This window comes from Triturus cristatus, chromosome 11 (genome assembly GCF_964204655.1).
Source record: "Triturus cristatus chromosome 11, aTriCri1.1, whole genome shotgun sequence".
In the NCBI taxonomy this organism is placed as follows: domain Eukaryota; kingdom Metazoa; phylum Chordata; class Amphibia; order Caudata; family Salamandridae; genus Triturus; species Triturus cristatus.
Window position 1 is genome coordinate 1146815874 of NC_140594.1, and position 7527 is coordinate 1146823400.

Consider the following 7527-nt stretch of genomic DNA (forward strand, 5'->3'; position numbering starts at 1 on the left):
TTGGAATCCACCCTGCTCCACCTTTGTGCCTTTACCTGGGTTGAACTGATTACAAATCATGCACGTTTTAACTTTTTGTTTGGCTGCAGCTCTCAAATGTTTGTTGTGCCATATGTTCTGTATGCTGTCTAACATTGCTTTTTCTCCCAGATGCGCTGGTCCATGTATGGTGTTTATTATAACCTGTACCATAGCATCCGGCAGAAACTATACTGCTCTTTCAGGTGTCATCCAACCATGATCTGTAAGGACCCCTCCTTTTTCCTTCCATTCTAGCAGTTCCTGTGGTGTGGTGTGACTTTGGACATCCTGGAAGTCAGAAAAGGGGTCTCGTATTGCGTATTGGCGGTGTAGTATATTCAATTCTGTGTTTGCTGCTAATTTGGCTGCAGTGTCTGCGGAATCATTTCCTTTTGGTATTTCATCAGTTCCTTTTGTGTGCGCTTTACACTTTAATACTGCAACTTTCACTGGTAACTGACTGGCCTCTAAGAGGGCAGTGATGAGTGTAGCATGCTGTATTTTAGACCCGTGTGATGTGAGGAATCCTCTCTCTTTCCACAATGTGCCGAAGTTGTGTACAACCCCGAAAGCGTACTGTGAATCAGTGTAAATGTTAACTGATTTTCCTTTTGCTAAGTGACATGCTCGTGTTAGTGCTATGAGTTCGGCTGCTTGTGCCGACAGTATCTCTATCTTGTGTGCTTCTAAGGTGTTTGTACCATTTGTGACGGCATAGGCTGCTGCTAGTTCTCCAGTGGGGAGTCTCATGCAAGAACCATCAACAAAAAGTGTCATTTCTGCCTTAGAAAGGGGAGTATCTTGTAAATCTGGTCTGGGTTTGGTCACTAAATCAATTATGTCAATACAATCGTGAAGTTGTTCAATAGGAGAGGTCCGTGGCAACATTGTTGCTGGGTTTAAAATGTCGCATCGTCTAATCTCAATATATGGCTGAAAAAGCGTCATCTCATATCCGGTGAGTCTGGCTATTGTCAGATGCTGTGTTTGCGTTCTGTTTAGCAGAAGTTCTACAGCGTGTGGGACCTGGACTATCAGATGATGTCCCAATACAATAGCATCGCTTTGTCTAATAGCTTGTGCAGTAGCTGCTACTGATTTTAGACATGCAGGTAATGCTTGTGCTACTGGATCTAATGTACTTGAAAAATAACCACATGGTCTATGTCTGTCTGCTTGAAGTTGGGTTAGGACTGATAGTGCTGTACCTGAGTTTTCTGTTACAAACAAGGTAAAATCTTTGGTGTAATCAGGTGTTGCTAACACTGGGGCTTGACACATACAGGCACATGCATCAAGAAAAGCTTTTGCGAGTCCTTAATTGCGAATATTAAGGAATCGCAATTAAGGACTCGCAAAAGCCTATGCATGTAGGAATCGCTATTAAAATAGCGATTCCTTAACATTCATTAATTGAGACTCACAAATTACGAGTCGCAATTAATGAATGGCTTCCCATTCATTCCTATGGGCCTCCAGGCCCATAGGAATGCATTGGAGATTGCGGGAGAAATTTGCGAGTACCAGTAGGTACTCGCAAATTGCTCCCGCAATTTCTAGGGTGCAAGGGTGTCAAAATGACACCCTATTGCACCCATGTATTCGAACTCTGCACACATGTTGCATACACACATGCTCTAAGGGCATGTGTGTGCGCAACATGAAACTTAGAAAAATGCAAATAAGTGCATTTTTCTAAGTTTTAGCAAATTACCATGAAGTCCAGCTTCATGGTAATTTGCTCCCGCTATTAGCGAAATCGCTATTTTTTAAACTTTAATGCATTGCATTTAAGGAATCTCAATTTGGGATTCCTTAAATGCAATAGCTATTTAAGGAATCGCTATTTTGAGATTCCTTAAATTGCGATTTTTGCATTTGGGATGATGCATCCCAAATGCAAAAATACCGGTTGCAAAGGGGCAGATTCTGAGAATCTGCCCGTTTGCGACCGGTTTTGTGGTTGATGCATGTGCCTGATAGCCTTTTTAAGAGACTGAAAAGCTTGCGTGTGTTCATCTGTCCAGGGTAATTGTGGAGTAGCGCCAGCTTCGAGTGTTGTCAGCTGCACTAATGGTTTAGAAATGAGTGCAAATTGTGGGATCCACTGTCTACAATATGAGGTGAGACCAACAAAAGCTCGAACTTGTTTCTGTGTTGTTGGTTGTGGTATTTGTTGTATGAGCTGGATGCGTTCCTGTGTAAGCTGCCTACCCTCCTTTGACAGCAAGTGCCCTAAGTATGCCACTTGCTGTAAACAAAATTGGAGCTTACCAGGGGAAACTTTATGGCCATTTGCAGCTAGGAATTCTAGTACTAGTAGTGATGCTTCAGCACATGCTGCGTCAGATCTGGCCGTAATGAGGATATCATCAACATATTGTAGTATGGCTGTATCCGTGGGCATTTGAATAGTGTCCAATTGTCTTTTCAGCGCTTGGCTATATACACTTGGACTTTCGGTGAAACCTTGAGGAGCTCTTGTGAATTGGAAACTTCGTCCTTGTAAGGAGAAGCCGAAAAGGTATTGACTGTCTGGGTGGATGGGTATACTGAAGAATGCGTTTTTTTAAGTCAATGACAGAAAAATGCGTTGCTTCTGCATATATGGCTGTGAGTAAAGTGGAGATGTCTGGGACCACAGGGTGTTGTGGAATGACACATTTATTGAGCTCTCTCAAATCCACCACTAGTCTGTAGACAGGTGGGGTTCCTGGTTCCACTTTTTTATGAACTGGTAAAACAGGGGAATTGCAAATGGTCGAAGTTGTTTCTTTAATCACACCTGACTGTAATAGGTCCTGAATAATTAACATTAATGCTTGTTCAGCTTGAGGTGGAATTTTGTATTGTCTTATACGTGGTAGTTGGGCTCCCTCTTTCAGTGTAACCTTGTGAGGTGTTATTTCCATACATCCTACTGTGGTGGAATCAGTGGCCCAAAGGGTGTGTGGCAAATCTTTCAAACGCTCGTCTAATTCTCTACTTGGGTAGTGGCCCTTAAAATCTCATAGAAATAATCTGACATCTTTAGGTGAGCAAACAATAACAGCTCCTAATTCTTTCAATGTTTTTATACCAAGCAAATTTTCTGGACATGATTTTGTCAATATAAGATCTGTAGTTGTCGTGAGGGGACCAACCTGCAAGGGCAGTGGTTTTGATGTGGCGTTTGTCACAGGTTGTCCGTAGAAACCCAGAGAAATACTTTTTGAACCCGAAAGAGGAGCCTCTGGGACCTCTTGATGGCTTATTGTTGTTTTACTGGCCCCAGTGTCTAGTAGAAACTTGCTATCCTCCCCAAGAAGTCGGACCTCTATAAATGGGCCTTTCTGATCTACTGGGATGGGGATTAGGGGCAGTTTGTCATCTTCTCTCCCTGGGCAACATCATGAAAAATCTGGGTAGTATTCAGTGTAGTCTCTGTCTATAATTTTCATTTGGACCATTTGTGTTGTCGGTGGAACTGAAGGTGTTGAACTGTCTTGGGAAACATTCTGTTTTGGCTGATATGGACGAGGCTGTGTCTTACCAGTAGCCAAATTGTGCTTTAAGACAGGGCAGTCTTTAACGAAGTGTCCCATCTTTTTGCAATAATTACAAGTGCTCTTCACGTTTGTCTGGCTACCTGGCGTCTGTTGGCGCTGGGGTGCAGTTTGGGCTACTAACGCTTTCATCTTGGTGTCTTTCATGCGTTTCTTATCATTTTCTTCTTCATCCCTAATGCGATTTTGGTGGTATTGTAGCATTTTTAACACCTGTGGTGGTGTATGTGCTTGCCAGGTACTTTCTACTTTTAGTACTCTTTCCTTAATAGCTGGCAAGGCGTTGTCTACTAATTTGGAAACAAACAGATGCGGGTAAGCTTCGCTTGTCGGCGTAAGGCCACTATTTACCGCAAAACATTTTTCAAGTCTGGTGTAATAATCTCCTATGTCTTCACCATGTTTCTGTTTGCAGGAGGAAATGGTATCCCAGTCCTCCTTTTTCACTGTCAGTAACTGTGGTAGCACCTTTAAAATAGTGCCAGGAAGTGCTTTTAGTCTGTCTCCTATACCTTGACCTGCTACTCTAGTATTTTCGACATTCTGAAGTTCGGTCCATCTAATGTGTTTACCTGCTACTTCCCAATCTTTCTCTCTTAGTTTGCTATATATACCCGATGGCAACAATAATTTCAGAATTGCTGTGATATCAGAAAGAGTATATGTTCCCATCATTAATACATCTCCAAATTCTTTAAAGAATCCAGCAGGATCCTTTGAGTGGGAGGGAACCATCTCTTTTATCCTTAGTAACTCAAGTTTTGTCAAGGGTACATAAATAAAAACGCGTTGTAGCGCGCCATTCGTGTCAGCTCTGGGGTGGACCTCTCTCATGGGGAACTGGCGTATTTGAGGAAGTCTATTAATTGGTCCACAAGTATTATTGAAAGATTTATATTCAGTCGTTTTCTGGTATTTCTGTCTAAAATCTATAAGTGTGTTGAGAAAAACTGAACTATTGTGGAGGAACATGTTATCAGCGCCGTCAGACAGAAAATCTTCGAGTCTTGGATCATGTTTAAAATGAGTGTCATTGAGTGTGATGAGATGTTGTACCATGCAGAGACTTGCTAATCTTTGATGTGAGCGTGGTAATGCTAGAAAAAGTTGGGCTATGAGATCATTGTCATATATCTTATATTGAGAGACCCATAGGGTCGCAGTTCTGGCTATTTCTTCCTCCTCCGGTGTAAGCGGAGGTTCCTGGTCTAACCAGTAGTCTAATGCATTGGATGTTTTTTCAAATAACTCATCTGGAGATGACCGTTCAGAGTGACCTTGGAGTAATGTAGGCGGGGGTGTTCGTGAATTAGGGGCGGAAGAACGAACGGGTATTACTTTTTCAGTAGATTCAGTAATTTCCTCCTCAAGTTTCTTATTCTCGTCATTTGTTTGCAAGTTTTGCAGAATACGGGTCACATTACGGGTGAACCTGTCTAGTGCATCATTTATAAGTTCTAGAATAGTGTGGTCGGATGCGGAATCTAATAAGTCAAAAAGTGAAACTGGTACATTTCTTTCCTCTGCTTGTATGTGTTTTATGAAACAGCAAAGGAGGAACCTATACATGTGCATTTTTACAGGGTGTGATCTTCTTGTAGTCATAGCGTTAATGGCTCATGAGTTCTCTCTAGTACGAAGAAACTCAGAGGCCGCTTGAAGAAACGTGTCAATTGCTGGTAGATGTCTTATTTCTTCCCAGGAGTCATGAAGTATTTTACTTATTCGGCCCGCCTCCCCTGTGTTGCTCGGAGTCGGGTCATAGGGGCAGTCGGGAATTGTTTTACCTGGGTCTGGACCTACGGCACCCCCTTCTGGAGTGAGAGGTAGTGTGTTATGTTGTAAAAAGGGTGGCGGAGGCAGAGGGTGTTGAATTACTGGAACCTCATATGGAGGTGGAGTATCTAAGAGGAAATTGGTGAAAGTATCCTCTAGTGATGGGGCGGTAGGTTGTGTCTTAGGTGGTGCAATGTTAAGGTTTTCAGGTGCAGATGGCAATACAGGATAAAAACCAGTAGAAATGGCTGTTTGTTCCCTTTTATTCCTTTCACTAACTACTTCTTTCCCTATTTCTTGTAACTGTTCTTTATTGGCCTGCTCTGACATTCTCTTACCCTTTTCAACTTATGCAATTCCTTCTGTTGCCTCCTATGGGCTTCTTTTCTCCATAATTCCACCGAGTCACTTTGTGACTGGCGGACTCCCTTTTTCTTCCACAACTGTTCCTCTAATTTTATAATACATTCCATGTCAAAAGTACCATTTTCAGGCCATCTATATCTGTGTTCTAGGTCTTTAGTATAATCCACCCATAAATCACAATAAATAATTGCGCCGACACCATGTTTTGCATACATGAAGTGTCCTGGAGTATCCCAAAGAGGAAGGGGAATTTCCTTCTCAAGAATACTCCTTTTGGTTGCTATCTTACGTATTTTCGAGACAATAGGCATGATGGCAAGATTTTTCAAAGATTTAGAATTGAGAGAAAAAGAAAAACAAACAGAACATATATCTTTGCCGTTCTCACGAAAGTGGTGAGTCCGTCTTTTATACTAGTTTAGTAGTCCTCACAAAATAAGTGAGAAACCAACAAAAACCTGTATCTTTACCGCACCCACAAAGTGGTGAGTCCGTCTTTATACTTTTCAGCAGTACTCACAGAAAAAAAAATAACTGGAAGGCCTCTTGAAGATCTTAAAAAAGCGCGTAGCTTCTAAGGTGGGACTCGCATAACACTCGGATTCGTCTCTTCACAGGTTGGGCTCTGGTTCAGGACGTTCCGCAATTTTCCTCACTGCCTTGTGTGGATGCCGGGCCGCAGTTGGTCCTCCTCTTTGCCTCGAGGGAGTTAGCGGGAATTCCCCGCGTTGTGCACTTTTAAGTCTGTCAAAGGTCAGGAGGGGACAGTACCGGGTCCAATATCGCCGGCGCGTGGGGAAAAGGGAATGTCCCTGCTCGGGCGCCAATTAATGTGGTAAATTAATTCAATATTACCTCATCTCAGAATTTCTATACTTAATTATCATAATTTCAGTCAAAGCAAATAGAGGAGTCCGTGGTGTTCGAGTAAAAAAAAGGGTCCAGTAACTCGAGTTAAGGGGAGAGCTCCAGCACCAAGCGGGTACAGGAGTGGTCTGCAGTTTTATTTACACATCAGAATATTTATACAGTTTTCAGTCAATAGGAAAAAGAAGAAAAGAGAAGTGACAAGAAAAAGGGAAGTGACAAACAGTAATTTCCAACAGATGTGTCAAGGTAGGGGCGTGTCTTGTGTCTCGTGAGAGGGCATGTGATGTGTGGAAATGTGTTCTCTTACTCATTTGGGGGTTTATCTCTGGCTTAGAGTCAAGAACAGGAACCATCTTGTGTAAATCAGGAACTATCTTGCTGGTTCTGGGAATTGGCAGAACCACAGAAATGTGTGTTCACAGTGTACAGCCTTGTGCTTCCTCTATTAGTTGGTGTGGTTTCAGGCCCTAACCTCGTGCTTCCTCTTTCAGTTGGGGGTGGTCACAGGGCAGCTGGTGTGACAGGCTGAGTCACCAACAATGGACAGGATGTGGCTGAGTCTCTGGGACAACTGGGGGAAGGCACACAGGCAGGCTTCTTGGAATTGGCTCGACCACAAGGAGCAGAGGGTTGTGCAAGATTCAATGGGGATGTGAAGGACAGTTTTCAGACAAGTTGCTGAGAGCATGTCACACACAAAATAGGTGTTTTTCTGAGGCAAATGGCTACCAGGCAGAAACAGGGAAATTGTTAACGCTGGGAATTGTTCTCGCACATTTGTAGCCTAGGTTCTCACTACAAATCCCATAATGCACCACCATAGGGAATCCTTGTGTACCCTCCCAGAATGCAACGAGGAAGAACACCTGACCTCCTGTTCAAAAGCCCTCCGCAACCCGTCTCAGGTGTTTGGCTTTAAATTCCTGTTGAAGCCCCGCCCGTTTCTCGA